Below are 12,897 nucleotides of genomic sequence, written 5' to 3' on the forward strand. Positions count from 1 at the left end.
AAGTTTTGTGGTGGATCTCTGTGGTTGCTATGTTGTAACTTTAAGAGTTTGAATTAATTGTTAACACCTGTAGGTAGATACATTATCATGTGATATATGGCTATGCGTTGCCTTTTGTAATCTACAGAATTGTTGAGCTTTGTGTCATGTATGAATGATTTAATGGATTGTTGAAGGTTTGTATGTTTATTTATGTAATTTATAACAGTTTTGTATTTTAAACTTGCTGGTGATCTTTGCTATTATTTTTATGCAGCTTGTAAAAGCCTCATGTGAAACAGGGCAATATGTGCCTCCCTGTTGCGATCTAGCGCTGTGCTGCTAATTGGCCCTACACCAGCATTTGCTGAAAGTTTTGGAGCGTTGGACTCTTTATTCACGGCTTGGCCAATCTCTCTCCTGGACCTCTTCTTCAAAGAATATGAACTTCTGTGATAAAAGAAGGACTTTGGTTTGGGTGAAATTTTGATTGCACTTATATTTTGTTAAATGTGATTATTTTTTCACATCTGAGGCTGGTTTTTCGTGGATGCCTTTGGGCTTTGTTCCTGCTTCTCCTTTCCACATTACTCTTGTGGTTGCTGTATGCCCCCTGGTGGGGCACTGGGGGGCCTGCCACGGCATCCCTGAGGCTGCCCCTGGCATTGGACTAGCAGTTCAGCAGCTGGGGATCCAGAAGCAAAGCTCAGCCTGCAGCAGCCCCAATCGATCCCTTTGATTCCCCACTAACTGCTGCCACTGCCAGGCAGAAGGTGGGCAGGGAGCTGTCTGAGGGAGGGTCACCACCCGCCAGGCACTTCTTGGCCTGGCCCACCCCCTTGGGTCTAGAAGCAGTGCAGGGTGGTTGTTGTTTTTTAAGCAACTTTCAAAGCTGGAATCTACTACCTACTTTTCAAATGGTGCAGTCTTCCTCAGGTCTTTGTCTCATCCTGATGCCTGCATTCTTCTGGAGATTTTAATCAAGCTAAATTCATTTGAACACCTTAAAATCATAAAGGTTTTGTTGAATGGCAATCATTTGGTTTGATATTTGAATGCCCTTCTGATTTTCTGCCTCAAAAGGAATCAAGCAGGCTGGACTTGGGTGAGAGACGGCAGGGCTTTTTCTTTTATGAGCAGGAATGCACAGGAACACTGTTCCGGCTGGCTTGGTGTCTGGGGGTGTGGCCTAATAGGCAAATGAAGTCCTGCTGGGCTTTATCCACAAACAAAGCCCTGAGAGACTGTATGTATAATGGTTACTGCAGAGCCCCTGCTTCAGAGCCCCTGCTCCGTTTCAAAGGCCAGTCATTTCTCTCAGCCCAACCTACCTCGTAGAGTTACTGTGAGGATCAAATGGAGAGAAGGGATAAAATCATATAAAATAAATATGAGATTAGAACTCTCCCCAGGGTCTGCTACCAGCAAAATAAACAAGAAAGGGTTTGTTATGACAGCTGTATCAGAAGCACTACACATAGTGAATGCAAATGCCTCATCTGTCTTGTCCACATCACACACTGAATTCTCGTAACAAAATGAGTTTAGGAAAGGGCAGCGTGGCTGCTCTGTGCGGGGAATTTTAAAAAATGGAACAGTGCTTCCCTCCCATCTCCCAATGATCCAAGCTATGTCTGTTGTAACACAGCATGCTGCATATTGTCACGAGCTGGGGCTGAGTCAGGCAAAGTCCAGGGGCAGTCCAAGGTCGGCAACTCGTGAGCAAGGAGGGTCCAAGGCGCCAAAACAGAATCGTGATCCAGGTATCACAGGTCAGAGGTTCAGAAGCCAAAGTCAGGGGGTCCAGAGGTTCAAGCCAAAGTCAGGAATCCAAAAGCCAAAGTCAAGAGCCGGAGTGGATGCTAGGATGTCAGGTATGTGACTAGTTGCTTCCACAAAGCCTCCTCCCAAAGCCCACAGCTATATAGCCCTCTGCTGCCTGTTGCTCATTTGGGCTAGTTGCTGTCTCAGAGCAGCAGCCAGGATCCTGCCGAAACTTAAGCATCCTCACACTTAGAAGGGCCAGAATCCTTTCACCACTCAGGGCTCAGGGAGCGTCTTGCTTGTGAGCGTGCCGCCCTCCTCCGATCCCTGAGGTCCTGACGGAGGCGGTCACGCACACGAGCCACCCGAGAGGGCGAGGCAGGGGGGCTTGGATCTTCTTCAGCAGGAGGCAGGGGCACTGGTGCAGGTGGCAGAGGCACAGTTGCTTCTGCAGGCTCGGTTTCTTCTGCAGGGTCCCCAGCACCCATGACACTATCCCCCCCCCCAGGGCCCCCCTCCGTCGAGGGGCCTGGGAGGTCGGGGTGGTCGCTGTGGAATTGTTGCACCAAGACCGGGGCATGAAGATTGTCCACAGGTTCCCAGGACCGGTCTTCCGGGCCGTATCCCTCCCAGTCCACAAGGTACTGGAGGCCTCCACGATGGTACCGGGAGTCCAAAATCTGGCGCACCTCATATTCTTCCTCGTCATCCACCAACACCGGTGGTGGCGGCGGTGGGGAAGGAGGCCGAGCTGGGTCAGGGGGTGCAGCTGGAACAAGGAGGGAGCGATGGAACACAGGGTGAATGCGGAGGTGGGGTGGCAACTGGAGCCTGAAGGCGACGGGGTTTATTTGTTCTACGACGGGGTACGGTCCAATGAACCGTGCATCCAGCTTGTGAGACCGACCAGGCCGGCGCAGGTAGCGAGTTGAGAGCCACACCTGATCCCCCGGCTGCACTGGAGGACCTTCTTGCCTCTTTCGGTCCGCAGCCCGTTTATACGCCTCCTTGGCCTGCTGTAGCTGCTCTCGGAGCAAGTCTTGGCTGGCGCGGAGTTCTTGCAGGTAGGCATCGACGGCGGGGACATTCGTGGGTGGTAGGATTGCCGGGAAGAACCGAGGGTGGTACCCGTAGGTTGCAGCAAACGGGGTCATTTGGGTGGATGAATGGACCGCGTTGTTGTATGCAAACTCCGCTAGGGGCAATAGAGTGGTCCAGTCATCCTGCTGGTAACAGGTGTAACAGCGGAGATATTGCTCTAGCGTGGCATTGGTGCGCTCTGTCTGGCCATCTGTCTGTGGGTGGTAGGCTGAGGACAGGTGCACTCGAGTACCCAGGCTGGAATGGAGGGCTTGCCAGAACCGAGAGGAGAACTGAGGGCCCCGATCGGAGATCAGATGGGCTGGGAGTCCGTGCAGACGAAAGATGTGTTGCAGGTAAAGCTGGGCCGTCTCCTGAGCTGTGGGAAGTTTCGGGCACGGAACAAAGTGGGCCATCTTGGTAAATAGGTCGACGACCACCCAGATACAAGTCTGACCCTTGGAGCGCGGAAGTTCCGTGATGAAGTCCATCGAGATGGTCTCCCAGGGTCCTGAAGATGTGGGCAAGGGCTGTAGCAACCCTGAGGGTTTGGCTGGGATGTCTTTGGCCCGTCGGCAGACGTCACAGGAGCTGACATAACGGGCAACATCAGCGCGAACTCGTGGCCACCAGAATTCCCTTGTCAGCAAGTGGGTGGTCTTATGCTGTCCAAAGTGCCCGGCGGGTAACGAGTCGTGGGTCAGGCGTAGCACTTCTGCCCGCAAGGGCCCGGGCGGCACATAGAGGCGTTCGCGGTGTAGCAAGAGGCCGCCTCGAGTCGTGAACTCGCCTGTTGGGTCATCTTGGAGAGCCTGGAGGTGTTGCTGGACCCAGGGATCATTGGCCTGGCTAGCCCGAATGTCCTCCACGAGTGCTGGTGAAGTGGAGGTGGCTGCAAATACTGAGGGCGGCAGGATTGGAGCAGCGGGCGTGGTCTCAGTTGAGGCAGGGGCGTATTCCGGTTTCCGGGAGAGCGCGTCTGCTTTCCGGTTCTGGGTATGGGGGATGTAGGAGATCCGGAAGTCGAAGCGAGAGAAGAATAGGGACCACCGGATCTGGCGCTGGTTGAGACGGCGGGTGGTCTGGAGGTGTTCCAAGTTCCGGTGATCGGTGAGCACTTGAACAGGGTGGCAAGCCCCTTCGAGGTAATGTCGCCAAACCTCAAACGCCGCCTTGATCGCGAGCAACTCCCTCTCCCAGATGGTATAGTTCCTCTCTGCAGCAGTGAGCTGGCGCGAGTAATAGGCGCAGGGCTGGAGTGGCTGGGACGGCTCCTCGCGCTGGGACAGCACTGCTCCCAGGGCCACGTTGGAGGCATCAGCTTCCACCGTAAAGGGAAGCTGGGAGTCAGGGTATCTCAGGAGTGGCCCGGTGGCAAAGCGAGTCTTCAGGGTGGAGAAGGCGTTATCGGCCTCTGGGGACCAGCGGAAGGGTTCTTTGGGGCGGAGTAGTTGAGTCAGGGGTGTGGTCAGGGATGCGTAGGCCGGGATGAATTGCCGATAGTAGTTGGCAAAACCAAGGAACCGCTGCAGGTCTTTGCGATTCTGAGGAGCCTGCCAGGTCAGGACCGCTTCTACTTTTTTCGGGTCCATGAGGATCCCCTGCGGTGACACAATGTGCCCAAGGAACTCGACGGAGCGCAGGTCGAAGTCGCACTTCTCCAGCTTGGCGTAGAGGCCATGGGCTCGTAGGCGCTGCAGGACCTGGCGGACGTGCTCGGCATGCTGGGCAGGATTGCGGGAGTAAATTAAGATGTCATCCAGGTATATGATCGCGAAGCGGTCGAGCAGGTCCCGGAATATGTCATTCATGAACCTCTGGAAGACAGCGGGGGCATTGGTCAATCCGAAGGGCATCACCAGGTGCTCGTACTGCCCGTATCGGGTCCCAAACGCGGTCTTCCACTCGTCTCCGGGCCGTATGCGCACCAAATTGTACGCTCCACGGAGGTCCAGCTTGGTGTAAATTTGGGCCCCCTTTAAGCGATCCAAGAGTTCAGGGATCAGTGGTAGAGGGTACCGGTCACGGATGGTGATCTTGTTCAGGGCCCGGTAGTCATTGCACAGCCGGAGCTCCCCACTTTTCTTCTTCACGAAGAGGACTGGAGCAGACAGGGGAGAGGTTGAGGGTCGGATGAATCCGCGTTTCAGGTTCTTGTCCAGGTAGTCTCGCAGAGCTGCCAACTCAGGCTCCGACATCGGGTACAGACGCCCCACCGGGAGTGGTGCCCCAGGTACCAAATCAATGGCACAGTCATAGGGTCGGTGAGGGGGAAGCTGATCTGCTCCTGTCTCTTCAAAGACATCGGCGAAGTCCGCATACTTCTGAGGGAGCTGAGGACCACCACTCGGGATGCCGGCTGCTAGAGTGGTGGGAGGAGTCAGATGGGGGCATGGGTCTCGGAAACGTAGTTCCTGCTGGGCCCAGTCCACGATGGGGTTGTGCAGCTTCAGCCAGGAAAGGCCCAGAATCAGCGGGAAGCGTGGCATGCGGGCAACATTAAACTGCAGCTGTTCTTGGTGCTGCTGGACGTGGAAGGTGATGGGGCAGGTCTCCTGGGTGATGGGGCCAGAACGGAGGAGGCGCCCGTCAATAGCCTCCACCAGCGTTGGAATCTCTTTTGTCTGCACTGGTATCTGGTGCTGCTTTACAAAGGCGGCATCTACAAAACAGTGGGCCGCTCCCGAGTCCAGCATGGCATATACGAACAGCCAGCGTTCATCAGGCAGACGGAGTTTGACTGGTAGCAGGAACGGGCCCGGGGTATCAGTCTGCTGTTCGGAGGACCCAGCTAGTCGCCCCAGGCTGGAGGGCCCACTTACGCCTGGGGCTGCTCTTTTGGCGGCGGTGGCAACGAGGGTCCGGGTATCCGACGCTTAGCAGGGCAGCCAGAGGCATAGTGGCCTGCCGTACCGCAGTAAAGGCACAGATTCTGCGTGCGGCGTCTGGCCTTTTCTTCTGGAGTCAGGCGGGGTCGAGCAGCTCCAAGCTGCATAGGCTCCTCCTCGGCTCTGGTACTAACTGGGGATGGGCGAGGAGCCAAGTGGCACGGCGCAGGGAGCTGGCGCCCTCTGGTCTTGGCTTGGCGGCGACTTTCCAGGCGGCCATCAATGCGGAGGCAGAGGGTGATAAGTCCTTGGAGCGTGGGTGGCGACTCCACCCTGGCCAGTTCATCCAGGACTTCCTCTGCCAGCCCCTCGGTAAACTGGTCCATCTGGGCAGCCTCATTCCACGCCAAGTCTTGGGCCAGGAGCTTGAATTCGGTGGCATACTTAGCCACTGAGGATTTGCCTTGTTTCAGCGCCCTGATCTTCCGGTTGGCTGTGGCTGCTTGGACTGGGTTTGAGAAGGCAGCAGACAGGTGGGCCTCAAACCCCTTGTAATCAGTCAGCAGGGGAGAGGATGCAACCAGCAAGGGTGTGGCCCATTTGGCCGCCTGCCCCTTTAACAGGCTGATGATGAAACACACCTTTGTTTTGTCGTTGGGGAAGTCCCGAGCTCTTAGTTCGAAGTACAGCCGGCACTGTGCTAGGAAAGCAGGAAATTCTTCCACGGCACCCCCAAATCTGTCAGGTGGGGGAACTGGGCACTTGGCTGGAGCACTGGCCACAGGTTGTTGCTGCAAGTGTACTACTGCCTGTGTCAGCTGCTGTACCTGGGCTTGGAGCGCAGCCAGTAGTCCTGTGGTTCCACTTGCTTCAGCATCCATCCTGTGGAATGGGTGTTGGTTGTGGGTGGAAGCAATCTGTCACGAGCTGGGGCTGAGTCAGGCAAAGTCCAGGGGCAGTCCAAGGTCGGCAACTCGTGAGCAAGGAGGGTCCAAGGCGCCAAAACAGAATCGTGATCCAGGTATCACAGGTCAGAGGTTCAGAAGCCAAAGTCAGGGGGTCCAGAGGTTCAAGCCAAAGTCAGGAATCCAAAAGCCAAAGTCAAGAGCCGGAGTGGATGCTAGGATGTCAGGTATGTGACTAGTTGCTTCCACAAAGCCTCCTCCCAAAGCCCACAGCTATATAGCCCTCTGCTGCCTGTTGCTCATTTGGGCTAGTTGCTGTCTCAGAGCAGCAGCCAGGATCCTGCCGAAACTTAAGCATCCTCACACTTAGAAGGGCCAGAATCCTTTCACCACTCAGGGCTCAGGGAGCGTCTTGCTTGTGAGCGTGCCGCCCTCCTCCGATCCCTGAGGTCCTGACGGAGGCGGTCACGCACACGAGCCACCCGAGAGGGCGAGGCAGGGGGGCTTGGATCTTCTTCAGCAGGAGGCAGGGGCACTGGTGCAGGTGGCAGAGGCACAGTTGCTTCTGCAGGCTCGGTTTCTTCTGCAGGGTCCCCAGCACCCATGACACATATCAGGTGGTGTGCTGGAGGATTCTAACACAATTACCCCTGTGCTTTCTAGTAAAAGGATGCCATTACATTGTCAGTCACTGGCATTACTGAACAAAGGTACTTTCAAGTGGTGGGTCAGTAATTTGTTCTTGTGAGGAGGATGGAGTTTAAGACTTAGAAACCAGAAGCCCTTAGTCAGACATGGTCAGTAGGCTTCTAGGAGTCATCTGAATAGGGCGTACAGGTACCCCACTATAGCAATAGACCACCTCCCCAGCAGCCCCAGTTGTCTGCCACTGCACAGTTGAGAAGAGGGGGGGGGGGAATAGCTTGTGGCAGTGACCCAAAAGTCCAAGTTCAGTTCAGTTCAAGTTTATTGCTACAGTCAATGATCAGCTCGCACTATTGAAAAAGTCCAAATTTTGGTTTGGTGACCCAAAAGTCCAAGTCTTGTTCGTATGGCAAACCATTCTGGGCTGGTCCAAACTTATTTTGGTTTCCTAGGAAAACTACAACCTTGGCACTCATCCATCCCAACATTCCACTTGCTTTAGAGCCCAAAAAGGTGTTCTTGAGAAACCAACAAACATCACACAAAGGCTGCAGCTGCTTCCACTATAAATCACAAGCATGTAGGAGCTCACCTCTTTCTCCTCAGCCAGCTGGGCTAGAACTGGAGTATGAAGAGATGAACTTGGAGGGTGCTGGGTTGAGGAGATACATGAAAATCGCCGATGGTGATGAAGAGGCTGGTGGCAAAGGGATCAGTGCAGGACATCTCCCACAGCAGGTAGAGGGCAGTGAGGTACTGCAGGGGGCGGGGCAAGAGGTTGGACTACTAAGGAGCAGCATCAAGACAGAGTTTGTGTGCACACACCTCTTTCTCTGCTTCTCTGGATTTTCCTTGGCATAATGAACAGTTCCCACCTTCTCTCCAACCATTCCCGTTTCTTTTAGCTACTACTGTGAAGTTACTAGCTGTCTGATGCCTTCCCCTGAGAATGTGAGATGCTGATGAGGAAGAGAAGGATGCAAAAGATGCAAAGGGCAGGAGTGGCTATTCAGAAGGGCTGGCCTGAAACCCATCTTCAGAGGCTTTGCAATTCACTTTTGGTTTCCAAATCCAACCCACAGGTTGGGAAACACCAGCTTCAGGCACAATGTCAATTCCAGCAGAAACTCAGAAGTGACGCCACTGCATCAGTGTGATGCTGTAGGGTCCTAGGGGAATCCTAGAGTGTCTTGCAAATACAATATCACTTCTGGTTTTATGCCGGAAGTGACATCATGGCATCCCTATCCCTTAATTCTCCCACCACCTGCCAGCACTGGCCAGGCAACCCTGCATCCAAGATCTAGATCTAGAGCATATCTATTTTTATCCCATCCTTCTTCCAAGAATGCAGTATGCAGGACTCTCTGCCACCCAAATGTGATCCTCACAATAAACTTGTGAAGTAAGTTAGGCTAAGACAAGGCATCTGGCCCAGGTTCAACCTAGTGCAGTATTGAGCCCCAATATCCCAGTTCCTAGTATTGGTGGAGCCTGCAGTTCTTCCAGAATGGCAGCTAATCTCCAGGCTACAGAGATCAGCTCCCCTGAAAGAGATGGGAGGAGGAGGGAGGAGGGGAAGAAGAAGGAAGAGGAGAAGGAGGAGATGATTTTTACTCTGCCCTTCACTTGGAATCTCAGAACAGTTGACAATCTCCTTCCTTTCCTCTCTCCACAACAGACACCCTGTGAGGTAGGTGGGGCTGAGAGAGCTCTTCGAAAATGGCTTTTGAGAGAACAGCTCAGAGAGCTGTAGCTTGCCCAAGGTCACCCAGCAGGTGCATGTGGAGGCATGAAGAATTAAACCCAGTTTTCCCAGATTAGAGTCTACACTCCTAACCACTACACCAAAATGGCTCCAAGAGCAGGGAGTAACAAGACAGCCTCCTTGTCAGTAGAAGTACTTGTATCAACAAGGTAATTTTTAGGCTAATTGGAGATATAGTGTGTGTTCCTCACCGTGATACACCTTTTGCACCTTCCTCTGTTTTACCTATAACCTAGTCTCTTTGGTTTGCTGTTCTTAATCCTGGCCTAAACAGGGGTCATAACTCTAGCTCTTCCTGCTTCCTGTTATGCAACTCTGGTGTTGAATGACTTATGTAATGTTCTTGCATTTCAGCTGGGGCCAGGCTCTGTGTCCAGAAAGGCTGAAGGTCAATGGTGTCGAGCATTCACAATTTGCATGCAGAAGATTCCCAATCTCACTTGCTGGCATCTCCTGACAAAAGGTTCTCTACTAGCAAGGCTGGGAGCAATCTGTGAATAAAATCCTCAGGAAGTTTCTTGGGGATGCCAACAGGCCTGCAGAAAAAATGTCCTGTCTCTTTAATAGAGGCTTGATGTGTGGAAATGGCCTGCTGAGGCTTTTCAATGGCATGGAAGCAAAAAACTTGGAAAATAACACCCCATTGGTGGCGGAAAGTGATATCAAGATGAGATTGGGCTACCCTGGGCTATCCAGGTGAGAGCAACATCCCATTAAGCTTGTTTTAGAAGAAAAGGGCATTTTTCTCCAAATCTGTTAGCAATCCTAAGCTTTATAGGTTCAAGCTGCAATCATATGCACAGTTACGCAGGGGTAGGCCCAATTAAATCCTGTCAGACTTACATCTGTGTATAGAGTTGCCAGGTTCCCACTGGTCATCAGCAGGGGATGGGGGGTGGGTACAGTTGTCAGATCCAGGTTGGGAAATTCCTGGAGATTTGGGGATGGAGCAAGGGGAAGACAGAGACTTCAGTGGGGTACAATGTCACAGAGTCCACTCTTCAGTGCATCCGTTTTCTCAAAGAGAACTGATCTCTAGAGATGAGTGGTAATTTCTGGGGATCCCCAGGTCTCACCTGGAGGCTGGCATCCATATCTGCATACCGTCAGACTGAACATCACTGAATCTTCCTAGCCACTGGGCTTGGAAAGCTTTTTAGAAAAAAACAGTAGCAAATTCTATGTATATATACACAGGATAAAAACGGGGGCAAGATAGGGTGCTCTTAATATTTCTCCTGTGCTCTCTCTTCCAGGCTGAAAAGTTATTGGGAGGAAAAGGGACCCCACAAAAAAACCACCCCTGAAGGCAGCTGCAGCCTTTAAAAGAAGTTATTTTTGAGGCAAACAAAAATCCCAAATGAAAAAGAAATTTTTAAAAAAATTGGCTGCAAGCCCAGTATTGTAAAGATCTGAAAGGCACGGTTCAGTAAAGTCCTTTGCCTTAAAAGGTACTCACCAAGATGAAAAACATCCCAATGACCCCACTATAGCTTAATCCTATGGAGTATGGATTGGTAATGCAGTGGCACAGCATGATTTTTTCAAACTTTCCACCATCATAGAACTGTTTCCACATCAACTTGCCTGCCAAGGAGCCTGCTGCATGACCGCCCCCCCCCTCCCCTCAGAATTTTGCCCAGAATTCTGAACATCTTCAAACAAAAACTGGTGGTTCATCTTATGGGGCATGTGGGCTTCTACAATCTCCCCTTGTGGACGGAGGTAGTCCTAGATACACTAACACTTTTCTCTGATTACGCAAACAAGTCATTTCCCAGGGAAGCTTCTCTGCCGCTACTGATCTTGTTAATGTGGAACTCAAGAAGCTCCACAATTCACAAGTTTAGAATAATGGACTCCTCCCCTCCCAGGACTGAACAGGGACACAGGATTCTTACCTCACTACAGATTCTAATTTTCTGCCCCCAAGCATTTCCCGTCTGCTATAACCAAGCTGATTACAATATGCATTGTAGCCTTGCAGCATTCTTTATGACTCACCTCTGCATTTCTAACTGGGTTATAGGCAGGGCTTTTTTTGAGCAGGAACGCAGTTCCGGCTGGCTCGGCATCAGGAGGTGTGGCTTAATATGCAAATGAGTTTGTGATGGGGGGGGTTTCCCTACCAAAAAAGCCCTATGTGAAACAATGGTGACATCAGAGATGTGGCCTAATATACAAATGAGTTCCTGCTGGGCTTTTTCTACCAAAAAAGCCCTGGTTATAGGTATTCCGAGATTTGAATTCCTACTTTTATCTGACCCAAAGGGAGCTCCGACTCTCACAAAAGGTTATACCCCCACAACCTTTTTGGTCTTTCAGGTGCTACTAGATTCAAACCTAGCTGCTCTACTGCAGCCCAACATGACTCTCCCCATTCTCCAAACGCCCTGGCTCTTTTGCTCAGTGATAAGGACCCTAAGATTACTCTAGCAATTGTGATCTTTGTCTCAGGTCTTTTAGCCCTTACATAAAATTTAAAAAGCAGTAAGTGTTTTCTGCTGCTCAAGATTTGTGAATCTATGAGCTTCTAATAGTGCAAAGGAAAGAAAGTTAGGAATAGTGGTGAGATACAACAAGAGCCCCGTGGCGCACAGTGGTAAAGCTGCAGTATTGCAGTCTGAACTCTCTGCTCACGACCAGTGTTCCTTCTGAGCTGCGTTAGTGTGAGCTGGCTAACAATCTTTTAGCCTCCAGCTCACACATTTTTGTCTCAGCTCAGGAAAAACGGCCCTAGAGCAGACTAATTTATGCAGCAGCTCACAACTTTAATGCCAGTAGCTCACATAGTGGAATTTTTGCTCACAAGACTCCACAGCTTAGAGGGAACATTGCTCATGACCTGAGTTCGATCCCTGGCAGAAGCTGGGTTCAGGTAGCTGGCTCAGGTTGACTTCCATCCTTCCAAGGTTGGTAAAATGAGTACCCAGCTTGCTGGGGGGAAAGTGTAGATGACTGGGGAAGGCAATGGCAAACCACCATGTAAAAAGTCTGCCGTGGAAATGTTGTGAAAGCAACGTCATCCCAGAGTCAGAAACGACTGGTGCTTGCACAGGGGACTACCTTTATCTTTTTACAACAAGTCTAACTAGACTGCAACATCCATATGATTAAGATTTAATCATATGGAAAGGGGAAATTTGGATTGTTAATTTGAAAACTTTCATAGAAAGGGAATGGCAATAGTGGAAGGAATAGGGTTTTTTAAACATTAGCAGCAGCTGAAGGAGAGTTGGTTTTTATACTACACTTTTCTCTACCCTAAGGAGTCTCAAAGTGGCTTACAATCACCTTCCCTTCCTCTCCCCACAACAGGCACCTTGTGAGGTAGGTGGGGCTGGGAGAACAGTGACTGGCCCAAGGTCATCCAGCAGGCTTCATATGGAGGAGAAGTGCGGAATCAAACCCAGTTCTTCAGATTAGAGTCTGCTACTCTTAACCACTACAACTACACTAGCAAATTTTAGTCTCAGCTCAAAGAGCATCTATTGGTGTAAACCCAAGCAGGCCTCCTAAGAAATAAGCCCCATTTTACTCAACAGTGCTTACTCCCAGGAAAGAGTTCTTAGGACAGAGCCCAATATCTCTAGTTGTCTCACTAATTCTAATCTGTGATTGACCATTATTATACACAAGTAAACTGACAGAAAAAGCCCAACAGGAACTCATTTGCATATTAGGCCACACCCACTGACATCATCATTGTTTCACACAGGGCTTTTTTGTAGGAAAAAACAGCAGAAACCTATTTGCATATTATGCCACATCTCCTGATGCCAAGCCAGCCGAAACTGTGTTCCTGTGTGTTCCTGCTCAAAAAATATCCCTAGCTATGCACTAGATGTAGTATTGCCAGCACAGGGAGCATTTGAGGCTGGTGCCTGAGGACAGTGGTTTGAGGAGGATGTGATGTCATTTCCAAACA

The sequence above is a fragment of the Heteronotia binoei genome, chromosome 1 (assembly GCF_032191835.1).
Source record: "Heteronotia binoei isolate CCM8104 ecotype False Entrance Well chromosome 1, APGP_CSIRO_Hbin_v1, whole genome shotgun sequence".
Lineage (NCBI taxonomy): Eukaryota > Metazoa > Chordata > Lepidosauria > Squamata > Gekkonidae > Heteronotia > Heteronotia binoei.